Source organism: Suricata suricatta, chromosome 15 (genome assembly GCF_006229205.1).
Source record: "Suricata suricatta isolate VVHF042 chromosome 15, meerkat_22Aug2017_6uvM2_HiC, whole genome shotgun sequence".
Lineage (NCBI taxonomy): Eukaryota > Metazoa > Chordata > Mammalia > Carnivora > Herpestidae > Suricata > Suricata suricatta.
Window position 1 is genome coordinate 70,359,211 of NC_043714.1, and position 23,289 is coordinate 70,382,499.

At 53.0% G+C, this 23,289-nt stretch overlaps 2 long non-coding RNA genes across 2 annotated transcripts; one reads left to right on the forward strand and one right to left on the reverse strand.

Annotated features, from left to right (window-relative positions):
- Positions 1–661: 661 nt before the first annotated feature.
- LOC115279345 lies at positions 662–4,573 on the forward strand. The gene is made up of 3 exons (XR_003903380.1): positions 662–805; positions 1,388–1,511; positions 4,001–4,573. It is a non-coding gene; the product is annotated as an uncharacterized LOC115279345 (long non-coding RNA).
- Positions 3,971–5,479, reverse strand: LOC115279344. Its single transcript, XR_003903379.1, has 4 exons — positions 5,407–5,479; positions 4,774–4,891; positions 4,552–4,645; positions 3,971–4,130 (listed from the first exon to the last, which is right to left on the reverse strand). It is a non-coding gene; the product is annotated as an uncharacterized LOC115279344 (long non-coding RNA).
- Positions 5,480–23,289: the final 17,810 nt, after the last annotated feature.

Genomic DNA, 23,289 nt, shown 5'->3' on the forward strand with positions numbered 1-23,289 from the left:
TGCGCCGAAGTCAGACGCTTAACTGACTAAGCCACCCAGCTGCCTCAATAAACAAAATTTTAAAAATATAATAAATAGAATAAAAAGAGATCTTTTTATTTTGTGTAACCATATCATGGACATGGTGTCACCTCATTCCCTACTCAGATTTATAGAGTTCCATTTAATGGATACATAATATTTTCTTTAACCAAGCTTTTATTGGAAGACAAGGACACGATGTCAATATGTTTGCCTTCATTTTTGCAGCATTAGGTGCAATTCTATTCATTCTGGGTCTAATTTTAGTTGACTTCTGGATGAAAGAGGTGAGCTTGTCAATGTGCATTCAACCATGCTGTTCGTACTGTGTGATACTTAGTAATTAATATTTATGGAAATACTCCAAAGGCGTAACTACTGTCCCCATGTGGCACTCACTACGTGTGTGGAATGGACGAGTAGATGAATGTTTCTGGGTGACACAGGGCAGGAAGGGTGGCAAATATTTTCTGATGCAACGTCAGTGGCTTAAAAGCCAAATTCATAAAGACGTCATTTCCTGAATTGTATTCCAACCAATACAACACTTCATTTCATCTACGTTTAGTCTCTTACTATTCTAATTTAACGCTGTATGCTTCTAGGAGTATTCCCTTACTGAAACGTTCTAGAAAGTCCCAACTGTGGAATTGCTGAATCCAGAGCATCACTGGGTTCAGGGATTTTTGACACATTGTGTGAGAATGCTCCTCCAGAAGACCTACAGAAATTTCCATGCCAACGGGGCTCTGTGAATCCTGCCAATTCCCTCCTCCTTCCTCAGGTAGGGAGAAATTAGGTGAAATTCAAACGCGTATTTCTTCAAGAGTCATTAGGTTGGCTATATTTTGTTGTCTGTTGGCCATTTGTATTGCTTTTTTTTTTCTTTAAATGTTTATTTTTGAGGGAGAGAGAGAGACAGAGCATGAGTGGGGGAGGGACAGAGAGAGAGGAGGCACAGAATCCGAAGCAGGCTCCGGGCTCCGAGCTGTCAGCACAGAGCCCCACGCTGGGCTCAAGCTCAAGAGACGTGAGATCATGACCTGAGCTGAAGTTGGACGCTTAACTCACTGAGCCACCCAGGTGCCCTGGGCATTTGTATTTCTTATATGAATTTTTTATTCTTATCCATAGTCGATTTTTCTGCTGGGATTTTGTTTAATCTCTTACTGTGGCAGAATGTTACTGGGTGTTTCCAATGAGCCGCGTCCTCTGGCATTCATTGCCTGTGCTCCCTCCCCCCTTGCATCTGGGGGACTTGTGTGACCTACTGTAATAGACAGAATGAGGCAGAAGTCACATGGGGAGGGTTTCAGGGCTCAGCCGTCAGAGAGCCTCCCCTCTCCTGCTTGTGCTGTCTTCGTAGCTGGCAGCCACGCACTATGACACCACGGTACAGCCAGAGACCTGGACTGGCCACCTGGAGAAGGCTCTGGAAGAAAACCGAGGCTCCAGCTCAGAGCTCTGGCTGAGCTCCCGACAGCCAGCCGGTGAGTGGCGGTGACCTCGCTGGTGGCCGGGCTCACCCAGCAGAGGACCTGGCCGTGCCAAGCCCTGTCCGAGCCAATGCCTAGGATGATTGTCTTTACAAGCCATTACTTTGGGGTCGTTTATTGGATCCCAATAGAAAACCCAAACTCTCACTCTGTGCATCAGTTCTACGGATCAAAGCTCATGTGTTGGAGATGTGACGTCAGAAGTTAGTTTTCGCGGTTCATCTTCTCCCCCCAGTTTGTCTGGCCCGTCATTACAGCTGATCCGCTCAGATCCATCCTTTCTTCTCGGCGCGGTTTCAGCTTCTGAGGTCATGCTCGAAGCTCTTTCTCATCCTGGTCAAGTCCAGCGATGTTCAGCCATATCTCTAGTGTCATGTTTGCATGGATGTGTGTATTTTTATATGTGATGGTGAACGCTTTCATCAATCTGGAATTTACACTGAACCAGGGCAGGTCTGTAGGGGTCCAGGGCTTTCCGTGGACCTGAGGGGAGAAGGCAGCGGGGATGTGGCATGGGGCAGGAGACAGCACACGGGCTGGAGCAGGGCTGGCAGGTGATACAGTGTGCGAGGCTCCAGAGTAACCCAGATGCCCCCACCTGCCTGACCTCGTCCCAGGAGCCCTGTGAGGTGACAACGGTGCCTCATCTGCAGAGTGCATCTTCTGTTCAGGCCCTCCGGGCGCCCCCGACGGAATGGGCCTCCCCTTTATCTCTGAGAAGGTCACAAGAGCTCCTTCACTAACAAACACCACCAGAGAGCTCTACAAATGGCCAGGTTCAGGCCCGGCTGGGGACCAGCTATAGATGGATGAGGGGACTGTGGGTGTTTCCAGCACCTGGGCCATTTTCCACAACCTCTCGCCCCCTTCAGACCCGCAGCCAATGTCGGGAAAAAAATACGAGCAATAAAAAGGTGCAGGGTGCCTGGGTGACTTGGCCAGTTAAGCATCCCACTTTAGCTCAGGTCACGATCTCCCGGTTCGTGGGTTCGAGCCCCACGTCGGGCTCTGTGCTGACAGCTCGGAGCTTGGAGCCTGCTTCAGATGCTGTGTCTTCCTCTCTCTCTGCCCCTCCCCAACTTGCACTCTGTCTGTCTCTCCCTTAAAAAAAATAAACACTTTAAAAAAAAATTTTTTTAAAGGTGCAGACAGACACACACCTCTAGGTTAAGAGACTTAGAATGTGTCCCATACAGAACACTGTGTGGCTCTCAGCTGGATTCTGATGTGAGGGGAAAATGCTATGAAAATTACTTGGAGGATAATCCGGGATGTTTGAATATGCACTGAGTATTAAACTATATTAGTAACGTGTCATTAATTTTCTGATTTGAGCTATAGGATGTGGTTTTGTGAGCTCATGCCGTCATTTTTAGAAGATATTTGTGGGAGTAGTTAGCGGCAGTCGATCACGGTGTCTGTATCTTACTTTCAAATGCCACAGCAAATACCAACAAAAACAGAAGTAAAACGTGAACATTATTGAATCTGAGGAAGTAGGTGTAAGAATAATTGTTGTAGTGTTCTATAAAATAAAATAAAACAAAACAAAACAACAACATAACGTAATAATAAAACAAAACAAAATAACGTAACAATAATAAAACAAAACAAAATAACAAAACAAAACAAAATAAAATAATAAAATAAAGTAAAATAAGGCATGGTGCCAAAAAAATAAAATAAAATGGGATCTGATCTCTTGGTGTTTGATTGAGATCCTTAAGGACACGCCAGTCTGCCTGAGTGCGACTCTAGGGCACCGGCCCGCCCGGGGCTGAATGTGGAAGTGGGGTGGGGGCGGCCTCACCGGGCTCTGCACAGGGACAGGGCTCCCCTCACGGGGCCCCTTGCGTCTGGCCAGTTCATCCAGGGCGGCGTCCTGTGTGATTTAACTCTCTGATGCTGGCCCTGTGCCTCTGACAGCCCAGCGAGCCCTCTGCCAGGGAGGGCGGGAGGGAAGGGTGGGGACCTGTGTGGCAGCCCACCGCAGGGGGCGTGCGGCACCAGGACCGGGCCCTGTGACCTCTCCGGCCTCCCTCCCCAGCCCTGCCCAGCTGTCTGGTCCACTGATCACTGTGTCATGCATCTGAGTCTGGGGACCGTTTTCTAGGGCGTGACTTAGAAAGTGGGACACATCACTATTGATCGGAAGACCGAGAGCATTTTCCCATGGGGCTGGAGAGGTCATTGTCATTTCAGTTATTCACTCACCCACTTATTCATTCATTCAAGAGGCTGACCCTGGTCGGATGCTGCTGACCTGGGGGTGGTCCCTGCCCAGGAGGCACTCCCCACCATCACAAGCCAAAGCGATGGTAAAGCCCAGCAGAGAATACACTTTAGAGATAAGCATGGCACAGGAGAGAAAGGAAGAAACGTTTTACTCCACGGAGGGCGAGGGAGGGGCTGGGGGCAGGGCGCTGGGGGCTGGCCAGGGGGCTTTGGGATGGTGTCACTGATAGTGACTGCTTTTCATCAAGGCTCTGACTGGTGACACAGAACATTCCTTCGTCCTCCCAGCGACCCTGAGAAGACCCCAAGGCTGTCCCCTGCTATACCGACATCACATCAAGGTTGGGAGAGGTGACTGTCTCTAGCATCACCTGTTATCTGTGATGGAGACAAGAAATCCCTGAGAGACTGCCCACTCCTGAGCCTGACCCCCACCTGCGGCCCCCACAGCGAAGGGCAGAGGTGGCCCGGGCAGAAACACGAAGGTCAAGAACAGGAAGAGTGGCCGTGAGAACAGCAAGGAGCTCACAGAGCAGGACGTGAGGGGGCAGGGTGGAGACCCAGGGGGCTCAACCCTCAGACCACTTATTAGCCCATCTTACAAGGGCACAGACTGTGCTTGGAGAGGTTGGGGTACCGCCCGGACGCACTGCCCCCGAGATGGCCCCTTCAGCATGAAGACCTCCGGCTCTTTCCCTGGCAAGGGTGGCCTGAGAGGCCCTGCTTGACCTTGACCCTGAGTGGAGCCAGGGTCAGCTGGGGGGTGCGGTGGGGGACATGGCCGGGAGGGAGCAAGTACCTGTGTATTCGTCTTCCAGTTAAATAAAAACCCAGATCGCAGAATTGCTGTCTAAGCCCTCAGCTCACGTGTGCGCAAGGCCGTGTCCACTGCTCTGGAAAGGAGCCAACGCAGGCAAATGTTTAACCAGATGGGAGACCGGTGTGTCCTGTGCCTCCCAGTCTGCCCAGCTTCGCCCTGGTGCTGACCCCAGGCCATCCCCAAAAGTGCTGTGTGAGGTACCTGACGGGGGGTGCCGCCCTCTGGCAGGGGGTCCTTCTAGGCAGTTTCCAGCCTGGCAGCACCAGACTCCACCCAGTTCTGGATCCCTGGCCCAGGTCCGCTAAGGTGCAGGCATTTCCTGTAATCAGAAGGTCAGGACGCCTTACCTGTAGAGGTAATGGTTCTTCCTTTACATATGGGGAAACTGAGTCCCGGAGAAGGGCAACCCTGGCCTAGAGTCACACCAGCAGAAGAGGGACAAAACTCCAGTCTTTTGACCCCCCTTCATGGGCCTCGTCCTCCCTGCCTTGGGCAGCTGGGGCTGCTGTGACCAAACAGCGTGGGCCAGGTGGCTTAAACCAGGTGGCAAATCCAAGATCAAGGCAGGCGTGGTTCCTAGGGAGAGCCCTCTTCCTGGTTTGCATGGCCACAGGCCTGTGCGGAGAGGAAACTGGCAAGCGGGGCGTCCTCAGGCGCCCTAGACTGTGCTCCTGTCCTGCGCCCACCCCTGCCCATCCAGGCTTCTGCACACCCCACACGCCTTCCTTCCCATTCAGCCCGGCTGTCCCTTCTAGGCTCACTGATAGTCCCAGTGGGAGGGACCCACGGGATCACCCAGGCCCCCTGTCCCCAGGGAGCAGGAGCGAAACTCACAGAGACGGGGTGGGGACCCCTCCCCCGCCATCACTTTCTGAATTACTCCAGGCATTCCATGAATCACAGAGGACAGAAGTTATTCCCCTTACGCCCTCCTGGATCCACCAGGGAGCGAGCTTAATCTGGCCCTGGTCCAGATGCTTCGCGGGTGCTTTTTCTTCTTGCACAAGGAGAGGGCCACCTCTGGGCCCAGGTCCTTCCCAGCCAGGATTTAATGCCTCGTTGGCTGGGGGTTGTGATTATTTTTACCAGTGAGTTCAGTGTATCACCAGCAAAACGGCATCTTCACTTTGAACGGAGATGTCATGCTTACCTTTAATTTTTTTTTTTCTATTTCAGCTTCCATAAGGGGATCCATTAACTATTTTAAAAAATGAAGTAATACATTTTGCAAAATGTGTTTGAATTATGGCAAAAATCATAAATGTAACACGCCGAAGACTGCCTTTTGGTGACTGCTACTCGGACGCAAGCAATGAATCCAGGCAGGGAAGATGGGGCCTTGGGAAGGGAAGCCGGGCAGCCCATGTGTGTGTGTGTGTGTGTGTGTGTGTAGGGATGAGTCCCGCGGATGGGTACCTATGACACACCTTGTTTCACATACTCAGTTACTTCTCACCACCTGCCTGCGAGATGCTACTTTTCCTGGGGCGGTTGTGAAAATCAGGCTTCAGAGAGGCTGAGTGACTTTCCCGAAGTCACAAAGCTAACTGAGGTTGTGGGGATTGGAGGCTTTGTTCCCTGGGTCAGTGCTATCCACCCCCTTCCCTCCCCTCACCCCCCCCCACAGGGAGCCTGAAGCCTCCCCTCCCCCACCTCCACTCTCCCCTCCCTGACATCTAGGGGGAGCTGGTAGCGGAGTTTGTAAGTCCTGAGCTGACCTCTCTGAGAGTCTCCGTCCCCAGTACCAGCTGCCACCCTGACTACAGCCATCTCAGCATGGAGAGTAGGACCCGCCTGTGCAAACCAGTAGGAAAACACGGACTTCACCTCCTGCAAACGCACAGGACTGTTTGCTTCCACAAGATCCACGTCCGGCCCATCCAGCGGTCTTGAACCTGGCAGCACCTGCTTGAGGCCCTGGGGCCTTATTTAGACTAACTGGATCTTGCACACAGACTTGTGTGCTGTCCCATGTTAAACCTGAGTACAGCGACGCGACGCCCAGAAGCTTCTCTCACTCATCCTCGCTCGCCGGGCTTAGAAGGGAAAGAGCCGGCGATCCAAGCCCGAGGGTCTATAGCTCCAAAGCTGACGTCAATCCCTCGCCATGAACGTCCAATTTCAGAGAAGCTTCCATCTACCCCGATCCCAGGACTTATGTGATGGTCCCAGTCCCTCATCTCTGGCCCCCTCCTGGGGTGGCAGCCTCAGCCTCTGGAAGCACCTGCCTATCACAAGGGTTCCTGCGAAAAGGTAGGAGTGGGGGTTAGGGGGAGACTGGGGACCCTGATTTTTCTCCTGAGAGGTCCTGCCACTCAGGCGGGCAGACCGTTGGCCTCAAGGACAAAACAAAGGGGAAAGTCTGGGCCAGAGATCAGAAACCTTCATCCGGGACCACACACTAACTCCTGGTGGCTTTGGGCAAGCTGTAACCTCTCAGAGTATTCGTCTGGGAAATGGAGAAGGGCTTCAGGAATTACGGACTCCTGGCTTTCTACGGCCCACAAACACATTCGTTCGTCCCTTTCTTTCTTTGCCCCCCCCAACCCTTTATTGTTGCCTCTTTCATCATGTCTTGTTTTTGCTCTTGCTTTTGTTTGGTTTGGGGGTGTGTGGGTGTGCGCACACATGCACACACACGCACGCATGCATCCAAGCCTGACAGTAAAAACGCTTCCTGTTTGCTGACAGGCCGGTTTCCGTGGTCGGCCCCTGGAGGATCCAGACGCCAGGAGCTATCACCCCGGCCTGAAGGCCTGGAGGTCCCTTCCCTGGGGACAGCATCCGCAGCAGCTGGCCGCCGCACGACCACCCCGAGGTGGAGTCCAGAATGCATTGTTTTGCTCTGTGATTAACACACAGTGTTCATTCCTCAGGGCCTGACTTGGAAACAAGTGCCAAGAGCATTCCAGAGGGGTCAGCGGGAGGGCTTACTGTCAGACTGTAGAAGAAACTTCCTCCAATAGACCCTTGGGTCCCCTATCACACACCCTTGAGTAACGCCTTCAAGACCGAGTCCTCAGCAAGCCCTCACTGGGCACCACACCACCGCAGACATGCATTCCATGCAGTCCCTGTCCTGGGAGCGCTCCCAAGCCGCCAGGAGGCTGATTTACAAAGGGACAACCCAGGGGGTAAGACCAGAGATAGTGATAAGGACCAGACCCAGGCAGGTGGGGGGCAGGGAGAGTCGGCAGCCTGGGGGGGAGTCCAGGGCCTGAGTCCTGAGTCCCCGCCACCCCCCTCCCCCCCCCCCATTATTCCAGGGAATATAGCAGAAGGAGGCACTGAGCTATCCTCCAGGGCCTGTTACCAGGGTCTTCTTTTGACATCAATTGTTTCTCTTCCTGACTGCAAGAATAATTCAGTCTTTTTTCCAATAATGTTAAACGCTATGGAATGTGTGAGTTCAACAATCAACGCTCTTTAGAGACAGCCAACGGCCTGTGCCGTCTGAGCACATTTTTCCCGCATTTTCTTGCAGGCTTCAACAGATCGAAGACTCCAGGGCGCACTGCCTTCCAGGCCTGCAAGGAAAAAGCCTAGGGGGGTTACACGCATTGAATCCTCAAAACACCTCCCAGAGGAAAGTACTATGAGCACGCCCGTTTTCCGTGCAGGGAAACTGAGGCACGGCAATAGTGAGTCACACCGTATGAGTCACACGGTAGTCTGGCTCTGGGTCTGAGTCCTGCACCTGGAGACACGGGAAGCTGCGTAACCTGTCCACCCTGCCCCATGCTCAGGCCAGCGCCAGCCCTGCTCTCTGCTGCCTGCAACACAATGAGTTAATACCCACACCCACACAAACACAGTCTCGTGGCATACGAAATGCCCTGCACTTGAACTAGACCTTGTGAACGCTCGTGGTTCATGAGCAAATCTACCGCCTTCACTTCAAGGTCAAGTTGGAACACACCATAGTTGATGGGACCAATTTCCTCCTGCGAGGAGGGGCCACTTCCAGGGTTCTGCTCTTACATCCCCACTGGGATCTTCACAGGGGCCGACAGAGTCTCAGCCACATTGATTCCTAGGAGAGGGACCTCCCAGTCAACTGTGCGGCCTCGAGGCCCAGACACCTCTGCCAAGCTGCCCACCGGGAAGACTCTCCCGGAACTCGGTTCCGTCCGCTGGAGGAAGAACGTCTGAGCTGGCCCTCCCGTCGTGGCTGGCGGCAGAACTACATTTCACAGCCTCCACGCACTTGGCATTTTTATCTGTGCTCTTAAATGGCTTTGAGAAGGTCATGATTAAAAACAAAAAAATCAATGGGGCAAATCACAAGAGCCGTGATGCGCTCAGCTGCTGTCGCTCCCAGGAGGCCAAGCCTGGCTCGCGGTCCCTGAGTGGAAGGCACACAAAGGTGCCCCTCCCCGCCAGCAGCCCCATGCCAGCGTGCAGGGCCCCAGAGAGCAGGATCCCAGCTGGATTTCAGCCTCCACCAGCGCAGGGCGCGGCCTGGCCAGCCTTGCACGGCAAGTTACTCTGGTTAGGGCAGGAAAGCTGGGTCCAGACTGCCCTGGTTCAAATCCAACCTCTAAATCCCATCAATCGTGTGCCCTTGGACCGGCCACCTAAACACTGTCTTGAAATCCTGGTGCGAAATAGAGGCTGAGTATCACAGTAATGTCTCCCTCATGGACAGCAGCAGTGAGGACCTAGGGGAACTATGTAAGACCCTTCTAGGCATAGACAGTACGGTATCGGAAGTGTTTGCACAAGCAGTTAACAACTCCCCTTCCCCCTCCCACTTCTCCAAGAGGCCCAACCACTGCTCCCCAAAGCTCTGCTTTTCAGCACCACGAAGCCCTCTTTGGCCTTCAAGGCAAAGATGCCGGATTTGGGAACTGGAGGAAAGGAAGCCGGAATCCTGATTCTCTCCCACCCTCTGTGTGACTTTCAGGGACTCCTTCATCAGATCTGCATGTCCTAGAGTTTTCTCTGTATATTCGAGACCTAGCATTGCACCTAGCCAAAGGGTCACCATGAATTCTTGTTCCTCCACAAATTCAGGGGCCTGAGGACGTAGTAGACAGTGACAGAAGGGGGGATGGGGACCAGAGGGGAGGAGGTTGCATGGAAGAAACCAGAAAGGGGCACATACTCACCGGGTGGTGGGCCCCGGATTTCTGAGCCCTGCCAGACAGCGGGCGCACCTCGGACACGAGGCTGGAGCACTAACGCTCATCCCCATCGCGCGTGCGCTCAGTGGTGCTCCCGGCGGTGCTCCCGTGGGACCCAGAGATGCCGACTCGTGCGCGCATGCCCACATCCCTGTCCTTCCTCCACGTCTGCCTGCCGCGGGCTGTTTATAATGTTCGTGGGAGGTGACTACTGGGTGGGGGACAGCCCTCTCACTCCCACCCACTTGTTTTACGGCGTCCACTTATCAGCTGAGCTGGAGTCTAATCAGACGAGGGCTGGCCCAGCAAGTGGTGAGCGCGTCTACAATGCTCCTGTTGGCCCACACTGAACGCTGGCTGTGTGACCTAGAGCAAGTTACTGAACGTCTCTGAGCATCACTTCTATTTCCACATACCCACTTGGGTGGTGAGGAATAGTAAGATAGAAAAAGCAAAAAAAAAAAAAAAATCCAAAAAACACCCAAAAACAGTGTCAGCAGATGGACAGTGCTTGGTTTACGTTCACTTCTTTTCCTCACGGTTGGGGGAAAAATGATTTTATCAGTTCTTTTTTTGGAAATGCATTCTGGTCTAGAGAGACGTGTGTGTGTAAGATGTCGCTCCTGGGAGTGTGATGCGCATCTTTCTGCTACGTGGCTTGCCTGCTCATGAGTCGTGTGTAGGACTTTACTAGCTTGCTGTCCTTGTGCGTGATTCAGGCTTATGGCATTTATTATGCGCTACTGTAAACCCAGCCCGAACAAGGAGCTGGGAGCTGCAGAAAACCAGACCGCTTGTGCAAGAGCTCACATTCCAGTGCGGGGGAGGCAGGCAGCTCCAGCCGGACTGGGCACCCCCAGGGAGTCAGGATTGCAGACAGTGCATTCTGGATGCAGAGGTGGTATTTTAGGTGTCTCCCCCCTCCCCCCCACCCGTCCCAACCAAATATGAGCAAGACTGCTGTGAGCAGAGCTAGGAAGAGAGGCATCCAGGCAAAGGGAACAACTGCAGTGTCGAATTTGTAGAAGTCTAGGGGCGCCTGGGTGGCTCAGTCTGGTGGGCATCTGACTTCGGTTCAGGTCATAATCTTACAGTTTGTGGGATTGAGCCCCATGTCAGGTTCTGTGCTGACAGCTCAGAGCCTGGAGCCTGCTTCGGAATCTGTGTCTTCCTCTCTCTCTGTGCCTCCCCTGCTCATACTCTGTCTCTCTCTCTCTCCCTCCCTCTCTCTTTCTCAATAATAAATAAACATTAAAAAAATTAAAAATATTTGTGAAAGTATAGCGTGGAGATACTTGGTTTTTTTTTAGTGTATTTATTTATTTTGACAAGACAGAGAGATAGAGAGTTGGGAGGGGCAGAGAGAGAGAAAGAGAGAGAGGGGGAATCCCAAGCCAGCTCCTTGCTGTCGGCACAGAGCCCGACGCGGGGCTTGAACCCACGACCCATGAAATCATGACGTGATCTGAAGCCAAGAGCTCAGCTGACTAAGCCACCCAGGCGCCCTGGGATATTGTTTCCAAATGCTCGTGACCATCAGAATCACCTGGGGGGTGTATTAAAACACAGATCCTGCAACCAAGACGCCCTTCAGTAGGGGACTGGATAAAGAAGCTGTGGCGCATCCAGACAGGGGAACACTATTCAGTGCTGGAAAGAAATAAGCCACCAATGAGCTGCGAGATGTGGAAGGACCTTCAGTGCCTGTCACTAAGTGAAAGAAGCCCGTCTGCAGGGACTGTGTACTGACCCTGCGATCCAGCTCTGTGACTTTCTGGAAAAGGCAAAACTATCGAGACAGTGAAAGGATCAGTGTTTGCCTGGAGGGAGAGGGGGGAGGCGAGGGTGAATAGTCGGGGCCCAGAAAAATTCTAGGGTGGTCAGACTATTCTGTATAATGGTGGCTACGCCTCATGAGACATTTGTCCAAACCCTCAGAATGTTGAGCACCAAGAGGGAGCCCGAATGTAAGCTGTAGTGTCTGGGTGATGGGGTGTGTCAATGCAGGTTCATCAATGCAGGTGTAGCAGACATACGACCCTCACAGGGGGACCTTGATGCTGGGGGAGTTTGCATGTGGGGGGCCAGGAGGCATATGAGAACTCTCTTTAATTTTTCTTGATCTTGCTGGGAACCTAAACTTGCTCTAAACACACTGTACATTGCAGCGGAGGGTGCGAAGGGACTCAGGCATCACGGTCCGCCATCTTTGATCTTCTTCTCCTGGAATCCTTTGTGTGTAGTGATTCTTTCTAAACTGTCACACTCCACCATCCTGCCTTCTTCCTTCCGCCCACACATCTGTCCCTCAGCAGTTTCATCTCGACAACATCAAGCTAAGACGGAAACCACAGATGGTTCTCAAACAGGAAGCAAAATCCCTCCTGATTCACGCCTCCTGGAACAGAGGAAAGATTCATGTTTTCGCTTCAGTGAAGGTAGAAGAGATGGAGGGGCCGGAGGTGCTTCTCTAAGGGCTTTCTGCCTTCCTGTTTCTCTCTCTCTCTCTCTCTCTCTCTCTCTCTCTCTTTTTTTTTTTTTTTTTTGGTTTTCTTTGCTTATTGTTTTGCTTTGTTTTCTTTTGTTTTTGCTGACCTTACCAGCTCCTTCTCTGAGTCACTGTCTGGGAACCCAGGAGCTCCTTATGAAGGAAGGGGCGATTCTTGGAATCAGCTAGAACGTCATGGGAGCTTGCAGGGGTCAAGCACAATGTGAACTCCAGGAACAATCCTCTCTCTCAGGGGTCAGCGATTTGCACGCTGATCTAGATGTGGCTCTTTACTTATCCCGAGAGAAGCATTTGTCCGTCGGTACTGATGACCTTTTTGATTATAGGTGGCAATTACTTTTAGTGTCCAGATTATGTTCCCAAATGAAAATATCCTATTTTTTTCTGATACCACATGATCTTAATAATTTATCAGCCTTTCCTATGAATTGTCCCATCATAAATAAATCTAATTGCCCCCAGGTTTGCTGCAATATAGAAGAGAGTGAACCCAAGGTGGGGTCTCTGTATAGCTGTGTGCCTTCAGGGAGGTCACTTAGCTTTGCTGAGCCATTGCCCTGCCTGAGGGACAGGGCGCAATAATTCTGGTAGGTTCCACAATGGCCTCCACAGAGCTCAGATCTTAATCACTGAAACTTGTGAATGATCCCTCCTACGGCAAAAGGGACTGTGCAGAAGTGGTTAAACTAAGCGTTCTGTGACCGCAAGACCACCCTGCGAGTACCAAGGGGGCCCAGAAGGCAGTCACAAGTGTCCTTGTGAGGGGTGGGCGGAGAGAGATTCGACCACAGAGAAGACAAGGGAGGCTGAAATCAGGGCGATGCAACCATAGAGCCAGGATCATCAGAGCTGTCCAAGGCGGGAGGAGGCGGGACCAGAGTCCCCAGTCCCCCAGCCCCTGCGGGGAGCTCAGCCCAGCCACTCCTCCTCGTGGCCCAGAAACTGCCTTCAGACCCCCGCCTCCAGGATTACGGGAATACGTAGTGGTTATTTTAAGCCAGCACATCTGCAGTAGTTTGCTAGGGTGGCCCTAGGACGCGAATACAATGGCTGTCACCAGGCACCGCTGGGGCCATTCCTGTCAGTTCGGAGAGCAAATGGGGCTTCCCAAAGCCACCAGACCTGAAGAGACAGCTGAAGGCTTGTTGAAAATTCAGTCCCCACCCTCTGCAGATCTGGCCCCACCACATCCCCCTCAACCAACAGGAAACTGCCAGGGCGGATGGGCAGCTGGGTTTTTAACGAGCTCCTGGATGTGGCAGAGGATGGGAGGTTCCAGATTCCAGATCCAGCTTGGCCTTCCCGGCTGGCCTGGGAGGTAATGAGCTCCCCAGAACCCAGGGGAACTAAACAGAGAAAATGTCTTATTGAAGAAAGCTGGGTGGGCACCGCATCTGGATGCAGAACACAGTGGGCAGGTTTATAGTTTTACCACGTACACTGAGTGTGGACATGCCGTGCAACGTTACATAACTTACCACCTGTTCTGCAGAAGAAAACAAGAGAAAACGGCCCCTTGAGTTCCGTGAGTTCCCCCTGGAGCGTGTACCCCAGGGTGAGAGCTGCTGCAGGGCTGGGTGCTGGCCACGCCCTCCTGCCCTTCTCCCAGTGCCTGGCCCGCACCCTCCACACTTCACACCCTTCCTCCCTGCTCAAGACCCAAACCAAAACAAAAAAAATGTTCTCCTCCCTCCCATGACCCATCGAGCAGGGCTGGGCTCGGCTCCTGAGCTGCTTATCTTGGCCACAGGTGCCCTGCCGGCTGTAAAATGTTTGCTCACGCTCACCCGATTGATTCTGTGGGGCAGGGTCTGATAATGGGAGTGAGCCACACCCAAATATCTCAGATGCGAAGACTGAGGCCCGGAGAGAGACTTTTCTCAAGATTCCTTGAATCTCACACGAAGCTCAGAGCTCAGGGTCCTGAGTGAGTTCCCTGTCCCTGAAGGTAATGAAGCACAGCGGAAAGATTGTGAGGGAGCAGTCGGGACCATCGGGTCCTGTTCCCCCGCCGGCAGGATCTAACTCTCTAATTCTGCATCCGCCACTTTCTGCTCCTAAGCACCGCCCGTCTGTCCTCAGACGTTTGCTGCACGTCCCCGGCATAGACAGGGCTGAGCCTGATCCCAGCTCTGTCACTTACCAGCTGGGCATCCCCAACACGTAATTTGTCCCCCTGCCTCAGTTTCCTGATCTATAAAGTGCAGGTGATAATGTCTAATTGCAGACGGTCAGAAAGAAGACATGCGAGGCACCCAGTATACCCTAAGCACTCAATAAATGGAGCAGCTCTTTGTCCTGAAGACATGAAGAGGTCTGAGAACTCTGGGAAGTCCTGGGAACCCTACAGTGTGTCACAGACTCGGAGACGCTGACAACTGGGGACTTTTCCCCATGCTGGGGGAAAGCGAGTCCAGACCCTGCTCTCACAGGGGGCTCCCGACAGCAGCAGACCCGCAGGTGCACACGCCGCACGCCCGTCTCTCCACGCCCTGCCCACAGCAGCAGCCTTGGGCGTGGGCATTACTCTCCCTACTTTCCAAACATTCAGAGAGGCAAAGTCGCCTGCCTGGGTCACCCGGGAAGGTGTGCAGCAGCAAAGAACGTGAGTACAAGCTTCCTGAGTCCACAGACCTGCTGTTTCGGGCATTTCTGATGCCAGGGGTCCACTCTGTGCCTTTGCACGTTGGCCACACTGTTCCTGATCTGAAGCACCCTTCCTGCCTTCTGGGCTCTTCAAGTCCTGACATTTTCTGCAAGTCCCCAGCTTACAAGGCCCCCCTTTCTGGAAGCTTCCCCTTCCCGAAAGGTTCTGGGATAAAATTTTTGGTTTCTTCTCAGCCCCCACAGTCCTTTGCAACGGGTTCTATTATAGTCCTTATCTTAACCACCATAATTACCTGTTTAGGTCTCTGTCCCCAGAACTGCATGCAGCAACCCAGGGGCCAAGGCCTGCACTAGCAGTGGGTCTGTTATCTCCAGGACCCTTACCCCCTCCGCCTTGGATTATAGTCATTTACGTTCCCGCCTGGCTCCCTCCCCTGGCAGTCTGCACTTTGAAATGGTTTTATTGATCTATTTTTGAAGTTTATTTTATTTATTTTCAGATAGAGAACGAGTGGGGGGAGGGGCAGAAAGAGGGGCAGAGACGGAGAGTCCCAAGCAGGCTCTGCACTGTCAGCACAGAGCCCGAAGCGGGGCTGGAACGCACAAACTGTGAGATCATGGCCTGAGCTGAAATCAAGAGTCGGCCACTTAACTGACTGAGCCACCCAGGCCCCCCTGAAATGGTTTTTTTTTTAATGGTTTTTATTTATTTTTGAGAGACAGAGAGAGACAGTGCGAGCAGGGGAGGGTCAGAGAGAGAGGGAGACAGAATCTGAAGCAGGCTCCAGGCTCTGAGCTGTCAGCACAGAGCTCGACGCGGGACTCGAACCCACGAACCGTGAGATCATGACCTGAGCCGAAGCCGGATGCTTAACCGACTGAGCCCCCCAGGCGCCCCCCCCACCCGAAATGGTTTTAAAGTCACTTCCCTGTAGTTATCCAGTGCTTGGCTCCAGCAGATTCGGTTTTAAAAGCACAGGTGAGGAGACCAGCAGGCAGGACACAGCAGCGGTGCTGGGAAGGGCAGGGGGAAAGAGAAGGGAGGAGCAGGGAGGGAGGAAGAGGAGAGAGAGAAAGAGGAAGAGAGGGAAGAAAGAGGGCAAGAAGGAAGGAGGGCACGGAGGGGATGTTCCCATGGCCAGATGTAGTTGGCTGAATAATGGCCCATCAGAGCCATCCAGGAGCCACCCCCAGGGCCCGGAGACACGTAACCAGACACGGCACCGATGTCACAGATGTATGTAAGAATCCTGAGGGGCACCTGGGTGGCTCCGTCTCTTAAGCGTCCGTCTCTAGACTTCGGCTCAGGTCCTGATCTCACGGTTCTTGAGTTTGAGCCCCACATCGGGCTCTGCACGGACAGCGGGGAGCCTGCCTGGGATGCTCTTTCTCTCCCTCTCTCTGCCCCTCTCCCCTGGCTCTCTGTTTCTCTCTCTCAGAATAACTAAATGAACTTGAAAGAAAAGATTAAGGATTCTGAAATGGAGGCCATCATTATTCTTTACCATCCAGGGGAGCCCAGCACAATCACTAGGGTCCTTAAACAGGGAGGCAGCGAGAAGTGACCTGACTACTGAGGCAGAGGTTGGCACGGCTTCTAGAAGCTGGAGAAGGCGAAGACACGGATTCTCCCCTAAGGCCTCCAGAGGGAGTGTGACCTTGCTGGTACCCTGAATTTGGCCAGTGAAACTCATTTCTGATGTCAAAGCTCCAAAATTATAAGATAAGAAATCTGAGTTTTAAACCACTAATGTTCAGGTGGTTCGTTAGAGCAGAATTAGGAAGCTACCACAGCATCCGGCTCACCTGCCTGTTCCCAGATGCAGGGCAGGGGGAGGAAGAGGTACAGACAGAGTCTGGGAGAGGGTGGGTCCCCAGGAGTCAATGGGAGCCCTTTACTGGAGGAAAAGGGGGTGATGGGGGGAGACACAAAGACACCAAGTCCCTGCAGGGTTCCTGTTAGGTGAAGTGCAGAGAAGGCGAATTGGTGGAAAGAGAGGCAGAAAGCTGGGTGAGTCCAGGGAGAAGGGGGGCACTGACCGGGAAGGGGAACTGGGGTGTCTCTGGAGAGTAGGGGACGTTCTGTCTGGATCTGGTGGCGCAGCACATGGCCTGAGGATGCGTGTCCTCTGGGCATCTTTCTCTAAGTCACTCCTCAAACAGGACAAGACGAAACATCCACCCACAGCAGCAAAGCCCACCATTCGGGCCAAATTAGTGGTCTTCCCTGTGTGATAATAACGTTCCTTCTTCTCAATACAGCGCACCTGTTAATCTGCAAACTACCCATTTTAAAGATGAGGAAGCAAAGGCCCACGTGGTCAGGCGCAGAGCGCGGGTTGAGCAGCTCTGCCAGGCCCAAGCCAGTGCGCCAGCGCTCTGCGCCCCGCTGACCCCCTTTGAGCCTGTTGGGCATCCTGCAAGCGGACCCTCCCCCGTGTCTCCTAGTGTCCTCTCTCTGGTGTCACTTACTCGTCCGGGACTCTGGGGACAGGGAGAGAGGCTCCTCTCCTTCGTGTGTTTCTAGGCTGCTGGAGCCTGGGGAGGCACCTCAACCTGGGCTCCCCTCTTTGGGACCTGGGGCCCCCTGGGGTCTCACCGGGAGTCGCTCTGTAATCCCAAGACCCTCCGGGGCCGTGGACACCTATTCCCAGCATGCTGTTTGCCACTTGCTCCCTTTCATTCATTCAGCAAACATTTCCTGAGGGCTCATTACGCCCAGAAAGTGAGGACATAGTGGAGAGCCAGCCCATGAAGGCACCCACCGTCATGGAGCTGAGCATCTAGACACAGAAAACCAGGACGGCCACCGTCTCCGCCAGGTGAGAATGAATGAATGAGGTCTCCTGGTGGCCAGGGAGCCCGTCCGTTCACATCCCTCACCTCGTCTCATCTTACAGATCCACTTAGTCACAACGAGGAAAGGAGAGGGGCGCCTGGTGGCTCAGTCGGTTAAGCATCCGGCTTCTGGCTTCATGGTTCGTGGGTTCGAGCCCCGCGTCGGGTTCTGTGCTGACAGCTCAGAGCCTGGAGCCTGCTTCGGATTCTGTGTCTCCCTCTTTCTCTGACCCTCCCCTGCTCGCACTGTCTCTCTCTGTCTCTCAAAAAAAAAAAAAAAACCACCAATGAGGAAGGGAGAATTGGTGTATTTAGCAAAGAAGTGAACCGAGGGAGGCAGGAGTGGGGATAAACAAGACCCCAAGCCCCCCACCTTCCAAACCACAAAGCCAGGCTCCCTGCCCTGCAAGTTCCAGGTCCCTCCCTCCTGAAGCTCCCTCGTTCCCTCTCTGCTCCCCCAGGGACACCTTTGACATCTACCGGGTACTTGCCCTAAGTCCTCTGGAAAGAACAGGGCAGAGAAGACATGTCTTTTTTTTAAGTTTTTACTTTAAAACCAGTTAGTTAACATACAGTGTTCTAGTAGTTTCAGGTGTGTGATCTAGGGACCGACCCCCCACACGTCACCCGTGCTCATCACAAGTGCACCCCTTAATCCCGTTCCCTGATGCCCCCAGCCTCCCAACCCACCTCCCCTCTGTGACCGTCCACGTCTTCTCTCGAGTTAAGGGTTTGTTTCTTGGTTTGTGTTGGTGGGAATGCAAACCGGTGCAGCCACGTTGGAAGACAGCACGGAGGATCCTCAAAAAGCTAAAAATAGAACTACCCTGTGACGGGACCACGGGGTGTTTACCCGCAGCATGGAACAGCACTAATTCAAAGGGATCCGTGCACCCCTGTGTTTATAGGCACATTATTTACAATACAGGGAGTGTTATTCAGGCTCCTTTCGCAGACATGTAAACAGCAGCTTGGAGGGTGGAGAGCCCAGGCCGGGATCACTGCAGCTGGCAGGCGGGGCACCAACGCCCACCTGCCTTGGGATAAAATTATAGGTCTATCCCTCCCACAGAGCTGTGGGCTCCAGGAGGGCTAGGGCAGGATCAGGGTCCTTGAGCCCCAAGAGGGCCCTGAGCTAGTGCTGCAAACCTGGGTCTGTTCCCCACCGGAGCTGCCAGGGCAGAGGGGGGAGCTGGCAGAGAAAATCAGCCTCCCTCTTCCCCTTCCTGCCCTGCCTCAGTGGGACGTGCAGCCCTGCACGCCCCTCCCAGGAATCCCTCAAGGCCAAGAGGTGACTCAGCGCCCAGGCAGATGCAGGGACCAGAGAAGGGCAGGACTCTGGGGTGCGGCACCCCCTCCCTCCTGGGAGAACGTGCAGACAGACCCTCCTCCGCATGGACTTGGCTCCTTCCTACCTGCACCTGCTGCTTCCAGTTCTTTCCACTTTCCTGGCCGCCCCCACTCCTTGGTCCTGTTCTCCATCCGATCAGCCGTCCTCACCCCCTGGGCACTAAGGCAGGGCCAGAGGTTTGCTCTGCTGAAAGCTCCATACGAGCCTCTTCCTGTAATCCTCTCGGACATGCGCCCAGACCAGAGTGGGGAAACTGAGGCTCAGACTGGGGCCATTACTTACACAAGGAGCTGAGATTCAAACCCAGCTCAGCCTGATGGCAAGAACGCTTTGTGGCTTCCCCGACAATGTCACACCCAGTGGGGCTGAGTGGAGCCTTCGGGGATCATTGCCAAACACCTTCCTTTTTTGCCCATTCTACAGACAGGAAGACTGAGGCATGGGGAAGCGGCATGACTGGAGGGGAGAGAAGGGAGGTCATGGTGTTGTCCTAAGACAGGACTGTGACTTCTCTGCCTCTTCCCAGGACGAGCACTGTAGTCAGCGGGGAGGGGCCCACTCGGGAATGTGTGGTGAATGAATGAATGAATGAATGAATGAATGAATGAAGTGCCGGCACCACATGATCTATGTTACAACCACTGGCCACATGTGGCTTTTGAGCACGTGATGTGAGATGAGCGCCTGGGAGGAAGTGGGTTTTTAGTTTGATTTCACCGTCATGGGTTGAAATTTAAATTAAAAAATATGATGATCGATTCAGATATTGGAAAACTGTGAAGCGTGCTCAGAACAAGTCGGGCCTGTGAATCTACTTCCAGCCGCAAAGTTTATGAGCTCCGACGACAGATCAGGTTTGTCTGATGAGGATTTTAGCTTCCGAGCTGACACTTGGCCGGTTTTCAAAGACTTGGCGTGAAGAAGAGCTTCTAAAATGTGTCCATATTAAAATGTTGATGACATATTGAAATAATATTGGAGATAATGGAGTAAATAGAGATATGAAATTTGAGTCAGTTTCATTTCCTTCCTTTCATTTTATAAACGTGACTTCTGGAACATTTCATGTATGAAATTAGATGTGTGACTTGCGTGATGGTTGTGTTACCTGGTGCGGCCCTGAGGAGCGCCTTGGTCAGGACAATCTCATGCTTGTCCGAAGCACTGTGCCTTTGTTTAAATCTTTTTTAATGTTTATTCATTTTTGAGAGAGAGAGAGAGAGAGAGAGAGAGAGAGATGGAGCATGAGTGGGGGAGGGGCAGAGAGAGAGGGAGACAGAATCTGAAGCAGCTCCAGGCTCTGAGCTGTCAGCACAGAGCCCGACGCAGGGCTCGAACCCACAAACTGTGAGATCATGACCTGAGCTGAAGCCAGATGCCCAACTGACTGAGCCACCCAGGCCCTCTGCCCCTTTAATGTCATCTGGTCCTTAAAACCGCTCTGTGTAAACTGAGGCACACACACGCAGGCACAGCCAGTGCCAGTCTGGGCATGGATCCCAGGACTCCTGATCTCCGCAGCGAGGTGCTTCAGAACGAGTGTCTTGGGTAACAGGACACAGGGGTGACCCTGACAGCCGATGCTGGGGGCTGACCGGGCAGTCTGTCAAAACCCAGGCCACACCGCATACAGCTGGTGTAGTTCAGGACACGCCACATCATTCTTGTCACGCTTCAGCACCTACAGAGAGCTCGAAAATCACTTCGCACAAGTGTCAAACACAATTATCTACATAGAATCTAGTAAACTGCAACCCACAGGCCGCAATGGACCCAATGCCTGTTTTCTTAGGGCCCTGCCAGCTAAGAATGGTTTTTACATTTTCAAGTGGTAGAAAAAAATCCGAAGAAGAGTAATCTTTTTCGTGACAGAGGATAATGATGTAAAATTCAAATTTTAGTACCTATAAATAAAGTTTTATTGGAATACAGCCATGATCACTCATTCGCACATCCTCTGTGGCAGCTACAGGGGCTGCGGTAGGTAGTTGCCATGGAGACCACGTGACAGGCAAAGCCCGAGATATTTACTATCTGACTTGTGACCAAGCTCCCTACGCCCTGGTCGAGAGTTGACTTTTCAGATGACTCACTGTCTTTGGGATATTTTGTATTTTTCTTTCTTTTTCTGACGGTCACTGCCTCCAAAGACCAAGATGATTTAGAAAACAAAACCAAATGAATAGACAATGTCTTCGGCCTGGCCCGGCTGGGAGGGCAGCGCCCGGACGGGAAGGTAGCCCGCCGGGCCAGTGGTTCAGGGTATGCTGGGGGAAGGGCATGTGGGGTGCAGGCAGGTTCAGGGCCACACCCCTCCTCCTGACGTGCTCACCTGCAGAGGTGCAGTTCAGACCAGATCTCCGGAAGGCCCAAAAGAGTATCAAAGGTGGAAAACCTGTCCAGTGCATTGTGGCAAGCGCATGGGCTTGGAGTCAGGCAGATCTGAGTTCTAGTTCTCACCTCATCTCCCCACTTCTCTGCTGTGTGACTTTGAACAAGTTACATAACCTCTCTGGGATTTGGTCTGTATTTAGGGGGAAAATGGGGAAAATAGTACTTACCTGTATTCGTCTGTCAGAGCCGCCGTAACAAAGCACTACGGACTGGGTGGCCTAAACAACAGCGATTTCTTTTGCTACTGTTCTGGGGTCTCTAAGTCCAAGGTCAAAGTGTCGGCAGCATTACTTTCTTAGGAGGTCTCTTTCCTGTAGACGCTGTCTGCTCCCTGGGTTCCTCACCGTCTGTCCTCTGTTCCTCCCCCTTCTTCCAAGGACAGAGAGTCTGCCCGCATGACCTCATTTTAACTTGGTCACTGCTTTGAAGAGCCTGTCTCCACATAAGGTCACGTTCTGAGGCCCCAGGGGTCAGAATTTGGGGGAGACGGAGTTCAGCCCGTGACACCTCCTCCTGGGATGCTTGGAAACCTGAAGGGATCAGGAATGAATAGTACAGCGTCTGGAATATCAGGGGGCTGTTAGTAAACGCCAGCCCTAATTCTTGTTGATAATCATTATTGTTGTGATGCACCTGGTGGCTCAGTAGGTTAGGCCTCCGATGCATGACTTCGGCTCAGGTGGTGATCTCCAGTTCATGGGTTCGAGCCCCACATTGCGCTCTGCGCTGATGGCGCCAAGCCTGCTTAGGATTCTCTCTCTGCCTCTCCCCTGCTCCTACTCTCTCTCTCTCTCTATTTCTCAAAAATAAAAAAAAAAAAAAACTTTAAAAAAATTTAAAAAGTCACTATTGGTGCTGTCACGACACAGCCCCTCCAGCGTGCGTGAAGCAGCACAGAGACCCTTCCCCGGAGCTGGGGGGCTCCATAGCGGCCCCGCGAGGCCCACGGGGCACAGCCCCTCCTCGGGAGGCTTGTTCCCTACACGACTCCAGGTGACGTCAGCACACGGCGGTTACTCTCCGTTCGCATCTCGGCACGCACGAGTTTTCTGGCAGATGACAGAGGAAAAGACCCCTTTTCTCAAGTCCCCTCAAAGGTGCAGTTCGGTCCTGGGCAATGCTGCCTCCTGGCCCAACGGCGGTCGGGACAAGGTTGCAGGCAGAAGACAGAATCTGGAACACAGGCAAGCAGTCCACACGTCGCGCTGGAGAAAGGGACCCCCTCTCCCTGATGCTACACTGGAGTGTGCACTGCATGAAGTCAGGGCCCTTTTCTGCCTCTTTCGCGGATGTAGTCCGGCCCCTCCACCATTTCTGGCACACAGTAGGTACTCAGTAAATATGTGTTAAACACGTGTTGAATGAAACAAATGAACTGGGTACGCAGTCATTCTTTCGCGCCTCCCGTTTTACAAGTCTTCAGCACATACCACACAAACTCAGAGCCGGGGTACGACGGTAGTTCTTGAACACACCTACTGTGTGCTGGCTGCTTCCTCATTCACTGTAGCTTCTCCTCCTCCCAGCCCCCTGGGGTGGACCCTCTGCTGGAAAGAGAACGGACTCTCAGTTGGATCCAGCCACTTCAGTGCTGTGCTGGGGGTAGTAGATTAATTAGGCCCGGCAGAACGTTTGACACATAGTAGGCATTCAATAACTATGACTACTTTTCTTGCCCCACCCCAAGATGGCTAGAGTTATTCTCTCCACTCCAGGCCTGGCTCCACTGTTTGCACTGGGCTTCCGAAGTGATTGAAGAGAGAAGATACCACGAACAGAGCCGAGGCAGGGGAAGTGAGAAGGAAACCTCACCCAGGCTGTGCGGGAGGGAGAGGTGTCACCGCCCCATGAGCATGTGGGGACAAGAACAGCTGCCTTCCTTTTCACCAACT